This window comes from Podarcis filfolensis (assembly GCF_964270895.1).
Source record: "Podarcis filfolensis genome assembly, chromosome: 8".
Lineage (NCBI taxonomy): Eukaryota > Metazoa > Chordata > Lepidosauria > Squamata > Lacertidae > Podarcis > Podarcis filfolensis.
Window position 1 is genome coordinate 8,345,647 of NC_139611.1, and position 21,750 is coordinate 8,367,396.

At 48.1% G+C, this 21,750-nt stretch overlaps 1 protein-coding gene across 6 annotated transcripts in view; it reads left to right on the plus strand.

The window, feature by feature from the left end:
- Positions 1–21,750, plus strand: part of RPH3A (rabphilin 3A) — a 123,537-nt gene that overhangs the window by 7,705 nt on the left and 94,082 nt on the right. For 2 of the 6 annotated variants that reach the window (XM_083629423.1, XM_083629419.1), the window contains exon 1: positions 19,283–19,384. The exons of 3 other annotated variants lie outside the window; for them this stretch is intronic. The gene's annotated coding sequence lies outside the window, so the exon portion shown is untranslated. Of the gene's footprint in view, positions 1–19,282; positions 19,385–21,750 lie in introns of those variants that run through there. One more of the 6 variants, XM_083629422.1, reaches the window with a different exon arrangement.

Genomic DNA, 21,750 nt, shown 5'->3' on the forward strand with positions numbered 1-21,750 from the left:
AAAGATATTGTGCTAGGTGGGGAAACTGGTCCGAGCCTTAGCCAAGTTGCACGAAGATGGGAAGGCAGAACAGAACCCTGGGAAATGGCGGGTCGTGATGGTGTTAAACCCAAATGGACAGAGAAATGGAAGAGAGGAAAGTCCTCTGCAAGCAATCAGTTTTGTTTGGTCCTCTGAGAAGGAGAGGGAAATGGGGCGGGCGGGGAGAGCGGAAATGGATGGAATAATGGTAGGAAGGGAAAGCCCCCTGCAAATGAGAGGAAAAACCTTTCCCTGCCTTTTATTTTATTTTCATGAATGACAGAACTGTAGAGTTGGAAGGGACACCAGTGGCCATCTAGCCCAACCCCCCTGCAATGCAGGAATCTCAACTAAAGCATCTCTGACTGATGGCCATCAAACCTTCTGCTTAAATTCCTCCAAGGAAGGGGAGTCCCCACCTCCCAAGGGAGTCCATTCCACTGTCAAACACCTCCCACCTCCAGAAAATTCTTCCTGGTATTTAGTCGGAATCCCCTTTCTTGCCATTGGTTCGAGTCCTCCCTTCCGGAGCGGCAGAAAGTAAGCTTGCTCCATCTTCTATGGAACAGCCCTTCTCCTCTTTGCCTTCTCTTCTCCAGGCTAAACACCCACAGCTCCCCCAAGCATCCCTCCCAGGGCTTGGTTTCCAGACCCTCGATCCCTTCGGTTGTCCTCCTCTTCACACCTTCAATGCCCTTCCTAGTATCCTGACTTTATTCTTATTTTATCCTACGACACACTTTTGGACGATGTGTTCTATGTGATGCTGGTCTTTAACCCTAACAAGAAAGAGTTTTGTGAGATTCCCTTGCCCCCCTTTGCTGTGGCTCTGCTCCAGTTTTGGGTCCCCAACAAAATCACCTGTCCCCAGGTGACAGAGGAAAGGCTCCTGGCTCCTGCCCTGCATGGAAGTCGTGTCTGCGTGACATTGACATGTGACCCACTTGGTTGCCCTGCTGCTGCATCTGAGAATCACCTGTGGGGTTTTGTTTTCTTTGCTCTGTGGACCATATCCTCTGGGGAGTCATAAGCTGTGTGTGCGCATGCATGGAGAGCAAGGAGCTCATTGCAATAGCTGTCAATTCTGGTCCTGATCTTCCTGACCAAGCTCTAGATTTTGAAACACTTCCCCGCCTGCTCGTTGGCAGCCGTGCAAAAGGCTGCCGATGAGCCTGGCTTTTTGTCACGGGAGTCTGCAGCAGTTATACGGCAGTGGTCTTTCCAACAGCGGAGCAGCAAGGCTTAGCTAAGGGATGTGCTTGGCCGTGGGCCCTGCTCTGGATTCTGGAGTTTGTTTCTGGGATGCGCCTGACCATGTACAGCTGGCATGGCCAAACTCGGCCCTCCAGATGTTTTGGGACTACAACTCCCATCATCCCTAGCTAACAGGACCAGTGGTCAGGGATGATGGGAATTGTAGTCCCAAAACATCAGGAGGGCCACGTTTGGCCATGCCTGATGTACAGAGTGTGTTTTCCTCTCACAGCCCATGTCACAGAGGATTGTCCTGAATGTGTGTACAGTGGTACCTCGGGTTACATACGCTTCAGGTTACAGATGCTTCAGGTTACAGACTCCGCTAACCCAGAAATAGTACCTTGGGTTAAGAACTTTGCTTCAGGATGAGAACAGAAATGGTGCTGCAGCGGTGCGGCGGCAGTGGGAGGCCCCATTAGCTAAAGTGGTGCTTCAGGTTAAGAACAGTTTCAGGTTAAGAACGGACCTCCGGAACGAATTAAGTACTTAACCCGAGGTACCACTGTAGTGCAGAGGCCTTCCTGAAGCTAAGCAGATGGGGTGGTCATTGTCTGAATGAGAGGCCACTTGGGAATTAACCCCCACAGGGCCTTACCATGTATGCCATCTTCCATCTACCAATGGAAGAAAAGTGGGGTGTATAACATTAAAGAACAGACGAGGGAGTTGGCTATGCTTAGCCTGGATGATGTGATGGAATAGCTATCTTCAAAGATCTGAAGGGCTGTCTCATAGAAGATGGAACAAGCTTATTTTCTCCTTCTCCGGAGGGTAGGACACAAACCAAGTGGAGCCAAATGGCAAGGAAAGAGATTCTGACCAAACACCAGGAAGAACTTTCTGATGGTAAGAGCGGATCATGGACTCCCTCAGAAGGTGCAAGACTCTCCTTCCTCGGAGGTTTTTGAACAGAGGATTTTGAACATCCGTCAGGGATTTTTAAAGCCACAATTCCTGCATTGCAGGGGCTTGGACTAGAATGGCGATGCACCTTCCAGTGCTACAGTTCTGCAAAAGAATACATCTGGGATTAAAAGGATGGGCTTCTGTGTCAAAAAAAGGCCTGAGGTGGTTGCACACCACGGAAGGGAAACCGAGGCTTGCCCAAGGGACTCCGCGATGGAGACGGAATGCAATAATTATTCTGACTGTTCAAAGTGTGTTATACAGTTGCAACCCTCACGACAACCTTGCAAAGCAGGGCTGTGGTTCTCTATCTATTGTTGAAGTCCGAATCCCATCAGACCCAGCCAGGATCTCCAGTAGACAGGCATTGTGGGAGTTGTGGTCCAACAACATCTGTATAGGGACACCGGTGGCGCTGTGGGTTAAAGCACAGAACCTAGGACTTCCCAAACAGAAGGTCGGCGGTTCGAATCCCCGCGACGGGGTGAGCTCCCGTTGCTTGGTCCCTGTTTCTGCCAACCTAGCAGTTCGAAAGCACGTCAAAGTGCAAGTAGATAAATAGGTGCTGCTCTGGCAGGAAGATAAACGGCATTTTCGTGCGCTGCTCTGGTTCACCAGAAGCGGCTTAGTCATGCTGGCCACATGACCCGGAAGCTATACGCCGGCTCCCTCGGCCAATAAAGTGAGATGAGCGCCGCAACGCCAGAGTCGGTCACAACTGTACCTAATGGTCAGGGGTCCCTTTACCTTTAACATCTGTATAACATCTGTATAAAGTTCTTATCTGCTGTAAAGTGAGTGGGTGTTCTGATCTCTAATGCTGGTGATGGTGAATTTGAAGCTGAGCGACAGTGGCTTGTCTCAGGCTATCATATGGAGTTTCAAGCAGGGTTCAGTCGCAGCCCTACCTGGGGACTGAGCGATGGCCCAGTACAGTGCTACCTTGGTTTGCTAATAATAATAGTAATAATAATAATAATAATAATAATAATAATAATAATAATAATAATTTATTATTTGTACCCCACCCATCTGGCTGGGTTTCCCCAGCCACTCTGGGCGGCTTCCACGAGACCAAAAATACACTAAGATGTCACACATTAAAAACTTCCCTGAACAGGGCTGCCTTCAGATGTCTTCTGAATGTCAGGTAGTTGTTTATCTCTTTGACATCTGGTGGGAGGGCGTTCCACAGGGCGGGCACCACTACTGAGAAGGCCCTCTGCCTGGTTCCCTGTAGCTTTGCTTCTCGCAATGAGGGAAACACCAGAAGGCCTTCGGAGCTGAACCTCAGTGTCCGGGCAGAACGGTGGGGGTGGAGACACTCCTTCAGGTATACTGGACCGAGGCTGTTTAGGGCTTTAAAGGTCAGCACCAACACTTTGAATTGTGCTCGGAAACGTACTGGGAGCCAATGTAGGTCTTTCAAGACCGGTGTTATATAGTCTCTGCGGCCACTCCCAGTCACCAGTCTAGCTGCCGCATTCTGGATTAGTTGTAGTTTCTGGGTCACCATCAAAGGTAGCTAATCTTAATCTGTTCCAGAAGTCTGTTCTTAAACCAAAACCGTTCTTAAACTGAGGCGCGCTTTCCCTAATGAGGCCTCCTGCCGCCGGTGCCTTTCCACTGTTCGGCTTCCATTCTTAGACCGAGGTAAAGTTCTCAAACCAAGACACTATTTCCGGTTTTGCGGAGTTTGTTAACCCAGTCGTTCTTAAACTGGACTGCTCTTAAACCGAGGTACCGCTATACTGCTGTCTTTGTGTGTGTGGCGGCATCATCTGTGCTAGGACTACCTAATGAATTAGGGGCCGAGTCGAACCTTGCAGTTACTGTTTGCTCCCCCTTTTAATCCCAGAGAGACATCACTTACTAACTGAGCTTGAAAGGTACTTTAATCCATTTCAGAATTATCCGTGACATTTCCACGCAGGTCCCCCTAGGTCTCGTGCCACAGGCTACAGGGGTGGTTCTGGTACATCAGGAGTGTGGAATCGATCTGGCTTGCTACATGGCGCTACTGCTTGCTCTCTAAGATGCCCTGCTCTTAAATGGGTCCGTTAATGGATGCAGATCCTCGCAGAGAGCTAGTACTAGTTTGTACACATACAGAATGTACAGTGTCGAAAATGGACTGAGCGTTCGCTGCCAGAAAGCCCCTTCAGTGAATGTGGGTTTCTTTCCCAGGAGCTCAGCTCTGAAAATTTCTTCTGTGCAAATCAGTTTGTTGCTGGGGGGGGGGGGCAGAAGGGGTGCCGTAATGGCTGTTTCCACAGCAAAAATAAAATAAAAGGGCCTCTCTTGTTCATCTTTGTGGAAGTGCTTGATGGAGGCTGGAATCTATCTATCTATCTATATCTATCTATCTATCTATCTGTCTATCTATCTATCATCTATCATCTATCATCTATCATCTATCATCTATCATCTATCATCTATCTATCATCTATCTATCTATCTATCTATCTATCTATCTATCTATCTATCATCTGTCTATCATCTATCTATATCTATCATCTATCTATCTATCTATCTATCATCTATCTATCTATCTATCTATCTATCTATCTATCTATCTATCATCTATCTATCTATCTATATCATCTATCTATCTATCATCTATCATATATCATCTATCTATCTATCTATCATCTATCTATCTATCTATCTATCATCTATCTATCTATCATCTATCTATCTTTAATTCTCCATCTGTTAGGCTAGAGGCATCATTATTTATGCCCACTTCACAGCTGGGGGAACTGAGGCTAAGAGCAAGAGCATGCAACAAATCACAGGAGAGTAGTCTATGGACCTCCAGATGTTTATGGGCTTTAACTCCCATTGGTTCCACTCATGCCCCCCCCCCCAAAATCAATCCATGGCAAGGGTCCCCTCGAAGGACTTAATAACTGCTTTACTCAATCAAATCAAGGTCCATTTGAATTAGTAGCTTGTTTCCAACAGTGCACAGCCGGAAGCCCATGGAAACTCAGGGTACAATGGCAAGATGACTTTCCCCTCTTGGGTTCCCGCTGGTACTTAGAGGTATAGTGTTTTGGAATATGGAGGCTCATGGATCTCCACCATAAATTTGACCGATCCTTTAATTCAGGGGCATCCAATATAGTGAGCATAGCCAATTTAAGAAGGATGTTGACAAGCTGGAAGGTGTGCTGAGGAGAGGAATCCAAACAGGATGATCAAGGTTCTGGAATCAAAGCCTTATGAGGAACGGTTGAAGGAGTTGGGTATGTTTAGCCTGGTAAAGAGGAGACTGAGAGATGATCTTTCAATATCTGAAGGGCTGTCATATGGAAGATGGAGCGAGCTTGTTTTCTCCTGCTCTGGAGGGTGGGACTCAAACCAATGGCTTCAAGTTACAAGGAAGGAGATTCCGGCTAAACCTACGGAAAAACTTTCTGGCTGTAAGAGGCTCTGGAAGGTGGTGGGCTTCCCTGCACTGGAGATTTTTAAGCAGAGGTTACGTAAATGCTTTAGTTGAAATTGTAGGGGATTGGGCTAGATGCTCCATGCGGTCCCTTCCAGTCCTACAATTCTCTGATTCTGTCTCGTGTGTAATGGTTGTGCAGGGATTTGAACTCGGATCTCATCCAGCAAAACTCTGGAATGTGACTTACTCTGTTGCAGGCCCAGCTATCTGACACAGCCCCCCAAAAGCAGCACAGGTGGGGAAGGGGCTTGCCAGTGTTGTGTTTCTAGAATTCCTAAACAGTGTGATACCTAACCTTGCTGCTTTATTGCTTCACATATTCTTCCAAGAGTCACATTTTATCCACACACAACCCTGTGCAGTTGTGTGATATGCCTTTGACTGGTCCAATTCCATCCAGCGATACTCATGGCGTAGTGGGGGATTCGAATCCAGGTCTCCCCAGGCCTTTGCTCAACATTCTCACCATTGCACCACGCTACCTCTCAAATGTATGGAATTGTTGATCGGTTAGTCCTAAAAGTAAATACCTCTGACGTTTTTTGATCCAGGTACCGCCGTTCAAGTACCAGATTCCACCGACTGACTTGATGCCTTCCAGATGCAGGCTACAATTCCCAAAACATCTGGAGGGGCACCAGGTTGGTGCAGGCTGATCTCTGCAATACAAGCAAAGGGCCTTCTTGCTGGTGGCTCCATTTCTGCTCAGTTGACTTTAATGTGGACTTGCTTAATTTGCACTTCCTGAAACAGAACAGGTGTCCTTTGAAACCCACGCTTCTCTGAATTTTCAACCCCCAAATGTGTACAAAAATGTATATTCAGGGAAAATGTGTAAACAGGGGAAAGTAGCCTATATGTATATGGTGATGAAAACACAAATGAATTTTATTGGGGGAAATTGTTTGCACATGTGCCTTAAAATGTGGGTTGAATTTTCATGAGGTCTAGCATATATCACAGACTGAGGAAGATATTTTAGGGGTTGGACTAGATGACCCTTGGGTCCCTTCCAAATCTATGATTCTATGAAATCTGAGAGATTGAAAAGGATGCGTTTGTCCATCCCTCCTTTAAGATCTTTTTATCGTCTGCTGACTTTTACGTTTCCCCAGGCTTTTAAAATTTGCTGCTTTGAAATGTCTTGTTTTTAGATCCCTTCTCCTCATTTAATTTGCTTTTGTTTCTTGGCATTTTAAGCCTTTTTGTCCTCATTAAGGTTTTTAGCTCTCCTTTTAATTGCTCAATTGTTGGCTTCTCATATTGTTGTTGCTGGATCCTACCCCCCTCTCCATTTCAGTATCTTTCTCCTTTTATACTTACACCCTGAGTGTCTTCTTAGGAGGCAGCATTTAAGCAAATTATCATCCAGAATAATCTTCTGGATTGGAGACAGGGATGGAAGAACATTTCTATACCTCCAGTTCCCGATTTCCTAATCTTAAACCCAGTTTCCCCAATTTCTGCATTCATTCGTTATTTTTTAAAAAATGGAATTTTGTTTGCGCTTTCATGCACAGTCATCCCAATAGAACCAATATATATATTGCCTAATATATTTTTTTGCAAGCCAGTTTGCCTAATATAATGCATTTTTTACATATTATCTTGATTATTATATATATTATTTTCGGCACCAAAAATCTCGACTGGTTCAGATTTTGAAGGAGAGGTGTGCTTTGCTTGGTGGAGAGCGAACCAGGTGGGTTCAAACTGAAACCTCTCCTTCTCGCCATCATTGGAAGGTGAGGATCAGAAGCTGGGAAGGTTTGCTGGTCAAATCTTTAGCAATGCGATACGTGGCTCAATTCAGGAATTGGTGCAGTGAGGAGGGAAGGAGGAGAAGAAGGGGGAGCCAGCAGGTGTCCTCACTTTCCTCCCCTTTTAACTGCCTGTGATGGATTTTAAAATTCAGCCCAGCAGGTATTCAGTGCCCCGCTTTTGGATTTTCAACAGAGATTTGCAGCGCGTCAAATTTCTTCTAAGCCCCGTCGTCGTCGTGGGTTATTTTTACAGCTCTCCATCTCTCCGCCTGGCTTTCTCTGGCATTTAGTGGTTCACTGGCTTGCGGGGGGGGGGGGGGCGGATGATGGGGGGGGGAGTGGATGTGGTTGCCATGGTGAGGCTGCCACCGAAGCTCTTTTGGGATGGAGAGGGCGGTGGGCCCTTCGGAACGGCGACGGGGTAAAAGATAAAAGAGATCCAATGTGGCAGCTTTTGGGTTTCCTCCAGACCCCCCTCCCCCCCGCCAGGTCACTGCTGTGTTTCGGAAAGCGCAGCGTATCACGAGGGTTTATATAACTCTAGGACTGTGCTGTTATTAAGAGACGAGGCTCAGGCCTGGAATGAGGGGCCCTGCGCTAGACCGGGAAGTCTTGGGTTCGAATGTTGCCTTCTCTCTGAGTCTACAAGATGGACTGTGGGCCAGGCTACATGACTAGAGATTTGTGGCCATGGGTGGCACTAGAGGAGGGGGCAAGGTGTCCCCCCAAAGGAGCTCACCCCCCCTCGCCTCCCCTCCCCTCCATTGATGGACATCTGTCATTAATGGACACTTCAGAGACCTATATTCACATGGGGAACACAACTTGCCTACATACTTATCCCTACTGTGCCCCCCTCCAAATGTTTTTCTGGTTTCACCACTGCATACCCACCAGCATGTCTCTGATGAATATAGGGATGTCATCATCATCATCATCATCATCATCATCATCATCATCATTATTATAATTATAATACCCAACCCTTCTGACTGGGTTGCCCTAGCCACTTTGGGCAGTGTTCAAACATATATAAAAACATAACAAAACATTAAAAAAAAACTTCCCCATACAGGGCAGCCTTCAGATGTCTTCTAAAGGTTGTCTAGTTACTGTACTTATCTCCTTGGCTGGGGTGTGTGGGTGTCACATAGTTCCATACCCTCCAACATTTCTCTGATGAAAATAGGGACATCCTAAGTGGCACTGTGGGTTAAACCACAGAGCCAAGGACTTGCCGGTCAGAAGGTTGGCAGTTCGAATCCCTGCAACGGGGTGAGCTCCCGTTGCTCGGTCCCTGCTCCTGCCAACCTAGCAGTTCGAAAGCACATCAAAGTGCAAGTAGATAAATAGGTACCACTCCGGTGGGAAGGTAAACGGCGTTTCCGTGCACTGCTCTGGTTCACCAGAAGCGGGTTAGTCATGCTGGCCACATGACCCGGAAACTGTACGCCGGCTCCCTCGGCCAATAAAGCGAGATGAGCGCTGCAACCCAAGTTGGCCACGACTGGACCTAATGGTCAGGGGCCCCTTTACCTTTAAGTCAAAGTGGGACATTCTGGGATCAAATCGGAAACTGGGATGGCTTCTGTAAATCTGGGGCTGTCCCTGGAAAATAGGGGTGCTTGGAGGGTCTGCCACCGTTTGCGACTGAGCTTCCTGCATTTCGGACTGGGACCACAACACTGGGGAAGGAAGGGCTACAGCTACTGGCAGAGCGTATGATCTGCATGCAGAAGGCCTGATCCTCAATTCCTGACTCCCGTTCAAGAGTCCGGAGAGCTGTTGCTGGCCAGTGCAGACGACACTGACCTAAATGAACGCAGTCGAAGGCAGCTTTCAATGTCCCTGTTTAAACTGGTAACTTACAGTAGTGATGTATGGAAGTGAGAGCTGGACCATAAAGAAGGCTGATCGCTGAAGAACTGATGCTTTTGAATTATGGTGCTGGAGGAGACTCTTGAGAGTCCCATGGACTGCAAGAAGATCAAACGTATCCATTCTTCAGGAAATCAGCCCTGAGTGCTCACTGGAAGGACAGATCGTGAAGCTGAGGCTCCAATACTTTGGCCACCTCATGAGAAGAGAAGACTCCCTGGAAAAGACCCTGATGTTGGGAAAGATGGAGGGCGCAAGGAGAAGGGGACAACAGAGGACGAGATGGTGGGACAGTGTTCTCGAAGCTACCAGCATGAGTTGGACCAAACTGCGGGAGGCAGTGGAAGACAGGAGGGCCTGGCATGCTCTGGTCCAGGGGGTCACGAAGCGTCAGACACAACTAAACAACAACCACAACCACCGAATCCAAAGTGCTGGAGACAAAACAAGGGAGGGAGGGCTGTTGCTTCCATGCCTGGTTTTTGTGAGCTTTCTGGAAGGATCTAAAGAAGCTTATGGCCCCCTGATCTAGCTAATAACAATAACAATAATAACAATATACTGCTTTTTATAATAATAACAATATTTTTAAAATAATAAAATATTTTTATTATAATAATAACAATATAAGTGCTTTTTCTGGGGGTACGCCAGGGTACGCATACCCCTAAACCTATTGTGAATCTTTGTACTTTTGTCCATTTACTGTATTGATTTCGCCCATTTTGAACTATAAAATGGTGGTTTTCTTGTGTCAAAATGAGAGTACCCCTAAACATTTTTTTAAAGAAAAAAAGCACTACTGCGTAATGCCAAAATAGGCATCTAAGTAGTTTACAAAATACAGAAACCGCTTGCACAACACTATTGAAATACACCATAATTAAAATGCACCATTAAAGAATCCCATTTAAACACCCTGCCCAACACACGGGCAGCAGCTGTGAAGTGACAAGTTCCAGGGAGTTTTTACTAAGCAAAAATCACACCAGGAAGAGCGTGGGGAACAGTAAAGGGACATTTGTCCTGCTTAATTCCTGAGATGATCTGCCCTCTTCCCTGCTGAAATGAAGAACCCCTGCCGATGACCTGTTTATTCAGAATTCACCCTGATTTGCTTGCGCAAAGCTCACTCCATGCTTAGATTCTCCAGCGTTTGTTTGGATATGTTTGCAGGGCTGTTACGACAATGAGACTTCATCCTGATTTGCGTACGGGGTGTTCATCATGCATTCACCCCAAACTTTCCTGTTCGTTTCCCCATCCCGTTCCAAATGCAGAAAGCAACCCCACCCCCCGCTTTTAAACATGATTTTTTCCCCTGCTAACAGTGGCGTAGCGTGGGGGATGCAGGGGGGGGGGCCGGCCGCACCGGGCGCAACATCTGGGGGTTAGGGTTAGGGGGCGCAAATCCACGGGTTAGGGGGCGCAAATCCACGGGTTAGGGGGTGCAAATCCACGGGTTAGGGGGCGCAAATCCACGGGTTAGGGGGCGCAAATTACTTGCATTGCCCCGGGTGCTGACAACCCACGCTACGCCACTGCCTGCTAAGGTGTCAGAGCACTTTAATCCGCCTAAATGTTTGGACTATGCGCATTCATCCCTCTCAAAAAATACCAAAGGCCTGGAGGCCTTGAGAGCTAAGGGACATATAAGTGCATATAAGAGGTCTTTTCTGTGACATTGGCTCAGTTTCCCTTCCCCTCAAGTCTCCTCCTCCTTAATTGAGATTTAGCTTTTAAGCTCCTCTGGGCAGAGACCTCTCGCTTGCTTTTCTGTGCAAAGAACCGCATTGCATTGCGGCTAATCATAGTAGCAATAGCAGAAGAGGTAATATTAATATAAGAACTGGGTATCTTTCATGGGTCTCCTCTACCCTTGTTAAGGGCTTGTAGGGAACGGGGAGAGGAAGGAGGAGAACGTGATTTATTTAATAGATTTATATCCCACCTTTGTCCCTAGATGGGATTCGAGGCTGCTTCCAACATTTAAAAGCATCGTTGTAAAATGCAAAGCAAAAAAAGTTAAAAACAATAGTGAAAATGCATCGGAACGCATTTAGAACAAGCAAGATAAATGAATAAGTAAAAATTCAGCGGTTCCCATGATCTACTGGGCAGCTTCCGGGGGGAAAAGTGTTTGAACCTTGACTGTGGTCCACTGCTTAGCATTTTCTGACCCTCAAAGGCCTGTCTGAAGAAGGAGGCTCCCAGCCTGCCAGCAGAAGGGTAGCAAAGATGGAGCCAGCCTTAGGAGGGAATTCCACAGAATGGGAGCAGCCACAGAGAAGGCTCTGTCTTGTGTCCTCACCAGCCATGCTATGGAATGATGATGAACATGGAGGGACAAATTGCAGAGGCTGCAGTTTGGGAATGAGTGGAGGGTTGGGGGGTTCCCCCTGCCCCACACACTGGATCCGCTGAAATTCAGGGGGCATGTTTTGCCCCATTCCTCTATGAACACCCAGGACTTCCTGACGTGTGAGTGGATCAAAAAAAGGAGCCTACCTCTAAGGCCAAGAACCCACTGCACACGTGGAAGGTCCCATGAACCCACTTCGCACATGGATCAAGGCACCAGGGGGAAGAAGACCCTTCTCTGCTGGAGACCCATAAGCCCCAACCGGCATTGCCCTGTCATCCTGGGGCTGATGGAAGTTGTAGGTCAACAAAATCAGAAGGGCAGCAGGTTGGCAAAGACTGCTCTACTAGGGAGCAGAACCTCTGATGATGGTGAAGGAGCCTGCCTTTGTTTTGTTTTGTTTTCTCCTGGGATCCTCGGAGCAATCAGGGAGTTGCTTCAAAGAGTCAAAATGACAGCAGTAACAGAATCGTTTATTTTGTCTTTTTTTTTTAATGAATATTTATTAAATTTTCCAATTTTATATAAACACAAAAAGAAAAAGAAAAAGAAAAATATTAAAAACAATTCAGTTTCAATAACAGTCTTTCAATCACATGTTTCTTTGACTTCCTCATACCTCCCCTTCTTGTTCTCTAGTTCAATTTGTTAATTCAGCAAATCCTAATCTCTTAACATTCCTTTTAGAATATCACCTTATTTTCCACTCAACTTTTTAAAATTTCATAACAAAAACAATTATAATCCCCATTATCTTTATCATAACAGCTAGAGACCACCAAAGTTCAATCCAACATCTTTTCAAAGTTCATTAATTTTATAGTATTTCTGTAGATATTCCTTAAATTTCTTCCAATCTTCTTCTGCTGACTTTTCTCCCTGGTCGCGGATTCTGCCGGTCATTTCTGCCAGTCCCATACAGTCAATCAACTTCATCTGCCATTCTTCCAGAGTGGGTAAATCTTGAGTCTTCCACTGCTTTGCTATAAGTACTCTTGCTGCCGTTGTAGCATACATAAAAAAAAGTTCTGTCCTTCTTTGGCACCAAATGGCCGACAGAATCGTTTATTTTGTCATGGCAAAAAAGGTACAGACAAGCGTTTGCCCGATGTCTGCCCCCCGAATTCTGAGCGAGCCAGCTTTTTATACATTTGCAGAGTACAATACCACCTGATTTCTTGTAAACCACCTGATTTCTGGGAAATCAAAAGTTATAGTAAGTTCCTATTACCATGCAAGGTCTTGGCCTCCCTCCTTCCTGCCATGCCCCCCCCCCCAACAACACCACGGCCATGTGCATTGCTGAGTTTGCTTATCTCTTTACGACCTTCAATAAGAAACATTTGAGCCTGTTCCATCAGTGCCAGCCGTGTTCTCCTGATGGACCTCTCCTTTCTCAGAAAGGCCTTTGAGGGGGTGTTTCTTATGGCCCTACAATGGGAATTGCTAGCTAGGGATGATGGGAGTTGTAGTCCAAAAACAGCTGGAGATCCAAGTTTGGGAACACTGGTCTAGCTCCTTCTGTCTACACTTGACAGGCAGCAGTGGGTCTCCAGGGCTTCCGGCAGGGAGTCTCTCCCAACCCCACCAACACTGGAACTTGGGACCTTCTTCACCCAAGCAGGAGCTCTGCCACTGAGCTATGGCCGTTCTGCTTGCACAGGTAGTATTCCTTTAGTTGTACCCCAGGCATGAATTTTCTCCTTGCTTCGCTTTGCCATTTTCAGAAATCCAAAGCATATGGAGCAGCAGAATGTTTATTTTGTCTCTTTCTGAACTCTGCTGCTGTCGTGCCGTCTGAGAAAAAAAAAGGGGGGGCTCTTCTGTGATGAATTTCCCCTACAATGGGATTTTTTCCCTGGTTTAATCATCATAACAAAATAAGGACATAATTCTCCAGTGAGGAGAGGAACAATCTGCACCTGCTATTAAGAGGATAACAGATAAATAATTTGGTTCAATTGCTAATGCCAAGGACTTTGTTTGCGTTCTGTGGCATAAATATAAATGCTGGAGAGAGATTATGCGTGCGCCTGGCATGTCTCTATGTAAGACATTCTTGATGTAACAGCCTCCCCTTTCTAAAAAAAATCCAGAGGCTGTGGGTTTGGGGGAAGTCGGCCTGGAAGATGCCTCAAGTCCCTTCCCATTTTTGGGATCCTGTATGGGGAGGGGTAGAGACATTAAAAAGTAGAGACATCACCTTGCCAACAAAGGTCCGTATAGTAAAAGCTATGGTTTTCCCAGTAGTGATGTATGGAAGTGAGAGCTGGACCATAAAGAAGGCTGATCGCCGAAGAATTGATGCTTTTGAATTATGGTGCTGGAGGAGACTCTTGAGAGTCCCATGGACTGCAAGAAGATCAAACCGATCCATTCTGAAGGAAATCAGCCCTGAGTGCTCACTGGAAGGACAGATCGTGAAGCTGAGGCTCCAATACTTTGGCCACCTCATGAGAAGAGAAGACTCCCTGGAAAAGACCCTGATGTTGGGAAAGATGGAGGGCACAAGGAGAAGGGGACGACAGAGGACGAGATGGTTGGATAGTGTCTTCGAAGCTACAAACATGAGTCTGACCAAACTGCGGGAGGCAGTGGAAGACAGAAGTGCCTGGCGTGCTCTGGTCCATGGAGTCACGAAGAGTCGGACACGACTAAACGACTAAACAACAACAACAAAATGGGGAGGGGTGTTATAACAAAAGAGAACAAGCTTGTTGAACCAACCTCTTTGATAATGGCTTTGGCCACCATGACTAGCATAACCAAAGGAGTTTTTCTAGCTCCTAGGTAGCAGCACAATAGCCAAATGTTGTGTGAGCGAAAGCAGAGTTGGGAATGGGCTGGAGACAGCAGAGTCCTGTTTGCTCCATGCCACAATTGGAGAAGCAAGATCTGTTGGGGTGTTCTTGCTGTGAGCCCCTACATCCTATGCTGGGATTGTACAGTGGAACCACGGATTACATATGTTTCAGGTTACAGACTTTGCTAACCCAGAAATAGTATCTCGGATTAAGAACTTTGCTTCAGGATGAGAACAGAAATTGCATGGCAGTGGCATGGCGACAGTGGGAGGCCCCATTAGCTAAAGTGGTACCTCAGATTAAGAACAGTTTCAGGTTAAGAACAGACCTCTGGAACGAATTAAGTACGTAATCAGAGGTACCACCGTATAAAGGGTAAAGGGACCCCTGACCATTAGGTCCAGTTGTGGCAGACTCTGGGGTTGCAGCGCTCATCTCGCTTTATTGGCCGAGGGAGCCGGCATACAGTTTCCGGGTCATGTGGCAAGCATGACTAAGCTGCTTCTGGCAAACCAGAGCAGGACACGGCAACGCCGTTTACCTTCCCGCCGGAGCGGTACCTATTGATCTACTTGCACTTTGATGTGCTTTTGAACTGCTAGGTTGGCAGGCGCTGGGACCGAACGACGGGAGCGCACCCTGTCATGGGGATTCGAACCACCAACCTTCTGATCGGCAAGTCCTAGGCTCTGTGGTTTAACCCACAGCGCCACCCGTGTCCCATACCACTGTATATATGTGCCATCAAAACTATTCAACTTCGTTGGACTGGTCATGTTGTTTGGATGCCTGATTATCGTCTTCCAAAGCAACTACCCTATTCCGAACTTAAAAATGGAAAGCGTAATGCTGGTGGTCAGCTAAAGAGGTTTAAAGACTCTCTCAAGGCAAATCTAAAGAAAATGTCGTATAAACCCTGACAAGTGGGTAACACTGGCCTGTGAGGGCTCCAGTTGGAGATGCTTGAACCCCCCAGGACGAAAGGGAGAAACGTGCTAGGAGGATAGCACGTTTGACAAACCCTCACCGTGATCAACTCCCGCTTGGAAACCTGTGGTGGGCCCTGAGCTTAGAAACTCGCTCCCCACAGAGGTGCGCCTGGTGCTTTCAATGCACAGCTTTCAGAGGTTGATGAAGACACATCTCTTCACCCTGGCTCTTGACACCTGAGGTGTCCATTTTCACGACCCACCTTATTTCTGTGAGAAGAATGGCTGATGAAGATGAGGGACTATGCCGAAATGGCAAAATTGGGAGACTCAGAATGGTTTCAGGGTGGTTCTCCTGTACTATTTCAGACAAGTGGTTTACATACTTAGGTATGTGTTTGCCTTGTAAATTTATGAACGTTTAATTTATATATTTGAGACCTTAAATTCTTATAACATCACTATCTCTGTCTTTGTCTCTGCCTGCTTGAGTGCTGTTTATAATGTTTTCTCTCTTTTTGGTGTGTGTGGGGGGGGCAGGAGGAGCTGATTTATAAGGTCTTCATTCTGGCTTTGGGAAGGTGTGTGTGATGGCCTCATCATCTGTGATGGATTTTTATGCTTACTGTACTGCTTGCCATTTGGATGTATTTGTTGTCGTTTAGTCGTTTAGTTGTGTCCGACTCTTTGTGACCCCCTGGACCAGAGCACGCCAGGCACTCCTGTCTTCCACTGCCTCCCGCAGTTTGGTCAAACTCATGTTTGTAGCTTCGAGAACACTGTCCAACCATCTCGTCCTCTGTCATCCCCTTCTCCTTGTGCCTTCAATCGTTCCCAACATCAGGGTCTTTTCCAGGGAGTCTTCTCTTCTCATGAGGTGGCCAAAGTATTGGAGCCTCAGCTTCAGGATCTGTCCTTCCAGTGAGCACTCAGGGCTGATTTCCTTCAGAATGGATCGGTTTGATCTTCTTGCAGTCCACCGGACTCTCAAGAGTCTCCTCCAGCACCATAATTCAAAAGCATCAATTCTTTGGCGATCAGCCTTCTTTATGGTCCAGCTCTCACTTTTAAAAAAATGATTTTTAATTGTTTCCCCAGCTGGGGGGCCTGAGAAGGGTGGGCAAAGCGCTATTTTAAAACTGCAAACTTTGCTTCCTTTCTCCTCCCGCCTTAGGACATTTTGAAAACCTTAAGGCTGAACCCTAGTGAGTCCACCCCCCCCCACTGCTGGCTGCCCTGCACCCACAGCTTTCTCAGTGCAGTGGGTGCCCAAAACACGCTGCAGGTGAAGAGACTCTGTGAGATAGTAAGAAATATTGCAAAAAAGAGAGTAAGAGGAAAAGGAGTTGGGAAAGGCAATATCATGTTTAGAAATGCGTCAATAAATAGAAATTTTACGAAAGATTGACAGAGAAACTGAGGGAAGTCAAAAAATGAAGAATGAGTGCAAAATAATTTGTTGATTGTATAAAATCTGTTTGGAAAATGAATAAAAAGTATTTAAAAAAACAAAAACAAAACACGCTGCAGGACTCAAGGTCCACAGAGACACATTTTCCAGGAACCGTGCGCTGGAGAGCTTAGACGAGATTGTCAGGATGGCATTCCCCGAAATGCTGCAGTGCTGCTGTCGTGGTGCACATTCTGAGACCCCCCCATTGCAAAAGAATCTAGCTATCCTGGATAAAGTGGCCCCCTCCCTCCTGTTCTAGATCTACCTCTTCCTTTCCACATCTGTTTGTTTACCTTCCTATCTACCTGTGTACACAGGTACTTTGAGAGCTGCTCTGTTTCCCCTGTAATTAATGCTCACGGCTCCTCTGTGATGATGTTTGCTTTAGGGAAAGAGGTTGCCTCGCCAATAATGTCAATGTCCTGCATCTCTCAGGCTTAATTTCCTCTGCGCTGGGGTGAGTGGGTGCCTTCTTCTTCCAGCATAGCTTAAAGCAGGGGTCAGCAAACTTTTTAAGCGGGGGGCCGGTCCACTGTCCCTCAGACCTTGTGGGGGGCCAGACTATATTTTGGAAAAAAATAATAATGAACGAATTCCTATGCCCCACAAATAACCCAGAGATGGATTTTAAATAAAAGCACACATTCTACTCATGTAAAAACACCAGGCAGGCCCCACAAATCACCCAGAGATGCATTTTAAGTAAAAAGACACATTCTACTCATGTAAAAACACCCTGATTCCTGGATCGCCCTTGGGCTGGACTGAGAAGGCGATTGGGCCGGATCCGGCCCCTGGGCCTTAGTTTGCCTACCCCTAGTGTAAAGTGTCAGAAAGCCCCAAATTTGGGTGGTAGGGACGGGGAGAGAGAGAAAAGCAGGGGGTTCAGGTCCAGAGAAAGGCAGCAGAAAGCCTACAGAACAAGGCCTCCTGGAGAGAGCTTGCTTGTCTCCCTCCTTCTGCTCTTCTGCAGGGTCACTAGAGACGAGGTCACCTGAACTGTGAGGGGTTGCCCTCTGAGGTGGTCTGCAGAGGGAATCCCATTCATAAGGGGCTGCTAGGAAGATTTTAGTAGACTGAAGTTTGGTAATGATTGGTGCTTGTAGAGGGGGCGTATGGGGTACTAAGGATGGGGTAGTATCTCTGCTGGAGGCCGAGGGACGTGGGTGGCGCTGTGGTCTAAACCACTGAGCCTCTTGGGCTTGCCGATCAGAAAGTTGGTGGTTTGAATCCCCAAGATGGAGGGATCTTCCATTGCTGTGTCCCAGCTCCTGCCAACCTAGCATTTCGAAAGCACACCAGTGAAAGTAGAAAAGCAGGTACCACTGCAGTGGGAAGGCAAACGGCGTTTCCGTGCGCTCTGGTTTCCGTCACGGTTTCCCGTTGCGCCAGAAGCGGTTGAGTCCTGCTGGCCACATGACCTGGAAAACTGTCTGTGGACAAACGCCGGCTCCCTCGGCCTGAAAGCGAGATGAGCGCTGCAACCCCATAGTCGCCTTTGACTGGACTTAACCACCCAGGGGTCCTTTAGCTTTTTCACCTTCTGCTAGGGGACATGTAATGCTCCTTCTGGGGTACTTTGTCCATCTCTGGTCCCCACCTCGCACTCAGCTCTCCCCTGTGGCTGCTAGAAGCTGCCAGCATGTGACAGCGGCCACACGGTAGGAGCAGCTTTGACTGGCCAGGCTGGCCACCCTGTCCAAACTTGCCATTTTGGTGCTGCTAATTCAATACAGTGGTACCTCGGGTTAGAGACGCTTCAGGTTACAGACTCTTCAGGTTACAGACGCTTCAGGTTACAGGAAACGCCGTTTACCTTCCCGCCGGAGTGGTACCTATTTATCTACTTGCACTTTGACGTGCTTTCAAACTGCTAGGTGGGCAGGAGCAGGGACTGAGCAACGGGAGCTCACCCCGTTGCGGGGATTCGAACCGCCGACCTTCTGATCAGCAAGCCCTAGGCTCAGTGGTTTAACCCACAGCGCCACCCGCGTCCCGATTCCAGGCATAAGGGAGAACATAAGAAGAGCCTGCTGGGTCAGCCAGTGGCCCATTTAGTCCAGCATCCTAGTGGCCACCTAGATGCCTGTGGGAAACTGGCAAGCAAGATTTGAACACGAGCCTTCTCCCTTCCTGTGGCTTCAAGCAACTTGGAAGCACTGTTGCATCCAACTGTGGAAGGCAGAGGCTAGTAGTAGCCATTGATAGACCTCTTCTGTATGCAGGGGGTTGCAGGAAAAGGCTGTGATGCCCAATGTTCCCAGTGCCTGCAATGATGGCTGGGGTAGGAGTTGGAGCTTCTTTTCTTGAGTGACTTGCGATCTACCTGCCGGGGAGCTGTGCTTTGCTTCTCCTCTGCAGCCGTTGCCAATCGCAGGGTTTTTTTTTCTTTCTTCCTGGGGGTGGGCACGCCTGGCGAATTTGCTCGCCACCCTGCAGATGTCTGCACCAAGCAGGAGGAAATTCACATTGCAGCAGAGGCGGCTCCCTTACGCTCTCTCGGCAACGACGGACTGGAACGGGAACACACTGGATTCCTCGTTCTCAAGAATGGAACGTGAGTTGTGAATGAGCTTTGAGGTGGGGGGGGGGAGGAGGAGGAGGAGGAAAGAAGGCTGTGTTTCATTGAAAAGCTCCTGCGCTGTTTTCGTTTAATTTTGCCTCTCCCTTCTGTGAGCAGAGCGCAGCTCCGAGACGCCTTCTGCCGCAGCAGAAGGGAGGCTGGGCAGCCGTTCAGGAATCCCGTGAAGTGCCTCAGCTTCTTGGGATCTGCTGTTGCAGTGTAACTGGGGTTTGCCCAGGGTGTGGTTGGCTCCCAGGAAAGAGGGAAAGGACCCCACTCCCGCAGGCTCTAGGGCAGGGAGCCTCTTTCGGACGAAGGACCACATTACCTGATGGGGCACTTTCCCAGGGACGCTGGCCAGGCTGGGGCCCAGGCATCTCCTTATACAGTGGACGCATGGGTTGCGAACGTGATCCGTGCGGGAGGCACGTTCGCAACGCGCAGCATCTGCAACCAGCAGTGCCACGTCTGTGCACGAGCGGGTTGCGATTTGGCACTTCTGCACATGCGCAAAGTGCGATTTAGCATTTCTGCGCATGCACGAGCGCCAAAACCCAGAAGCAACCCATTCTGGTACTTCCGGGTTTTGGCATGTCTGTAACCCGAAAACACACAACCTGAAGCGTCTGTAACCCAAGGCATGACTCTACAAACCTGCCTGGGTGCTAAGATCCTCGGGTGAGCACCTTCCTTCTGTCCCATCAACATCAGAGGCATGGCTGGTGGTGACATGCGAGAGAGCCTTCTCTGTGGCTGCTCCCAAACTCTGGGATTCGCTCCCAGGAGAGGGCAGACCGGCTCCCTCCTTGTTATCCATCTGCCTAAGGCTGAGACCTTTTGTGCTCCAACAGGCCTTTGGAAACTGAGAAGCAGACGGCGCGGACGGCTGGGCTGCTGTCAGGGCAAACTGCACTTTAACTGCTGGTTCTAAATGTACAGTCGTACCTTGGAAGTTGAATGGAATCCATTCCAGAAGTCCCTGTGACTTCCAAAACGTTTGGAAACCAAAGTGTGGCTTCCGATTGGCTGCAGGAAGTTCCTGCAGCCAATTGGAAGCCGCGGAAGCCCTGTCGGACGTTCGGCTTCCAAAAGAACGTTCACAAACTGGAAGAGTCACTTCCGGGTTTGCAGTGTTCGGGAGCCAAAACGTACGAGTACCAAGTTGTTTGGGATCCAAGGATATAAATACGTAAATGCAAAATAATGACAAACGCCTGCAGTCGGTGGGGCCAGACGCAAGACCCGGTGGAGCATCAGGTACAACTCTTCCCTTTGTGCACTAAGCTTCCCCCGGGATTTCTCGTGTCTTCCATCTAGGCAAGAGAGAGGCAAAACAGCAGTTCAGGGACACCTTCCAGCCAGGCACAAACACTTGAGGGCAGCCCGTGACAGGGGCAGGGAAGGGGGTGTGATTTGCGGAAGGGTCGTGGCCCAGGGAGGGACCCAGGGGCCAGAGAACGAGGCCTTGAGGGCCACATTTAGGAGGACTCCATGAACACATCCGTGGACCTTGGGAACAGACTGGAGGTGATGCCAGTCCTTTGGTTGCTGTTGACTTCATGGTGCAGAAGGGAGGGGTTTAACCCCACATTCCAGCCCCTCCTTCTCCCAGGTTGCATTGCATTCAGAAGAGGAACACAGGGGTTCTTTAGCTGCGATTCATTCATTGCAGGGGGTTGGACTGGATGACCCTTTAAGTCCCTTCCAGCTCTTTGCGCTGCGCTGGAACAAGAAGACACCTGCTCGCGGCAGCACTCAGGAAATCAAACTCAAGCGATGCCATGAAATGGTTAGCAAAGCAACCTCTTTCCCTAAAGCAAACACCAGTGCAAAGCAGTCGCGAGCATTAATTGCAGGGAGTTTCATGGCTGAGTGGGGATTCGAACCCTGATCTCCCGGGCCTTAGTCGGACACTCTAAACACCACACCACCACTGGCTTGCAACTCCAGGCCTGCCATGTTCTGTGTTTCCAGGAAGAGAGCAACAGGGGCACAAAACAGGGCCTGGGGCTCGTACTTTATCCTGACACATTGAGCTTGCCTCTAAGTTGGGCAACATAATTCCTTTCCCTCTGAAACATTTACCTATGGGCAGATCCGCACCATAAATTCCACTGGAAGCTGGAAGCTGTAGCTTACGGAGCTACAATTCCCAGCACCCATAGCAAACTACAGTTCCCAGGATTCTTTGGGGGTAGTCATGTGCTTTAAATGCGCGTGGGACGTGCTTTAAATGCATGCCTAGTGTCTTCCAGAGGGCCAGTTGATTGTGGTGGAAATGGTTTTCTCTCTCATAGCATTTGAATTTGTGGGCATGCAGTAAAGCTGAATGTTGGAAGATAAAATGAAGTCTTTCTTCA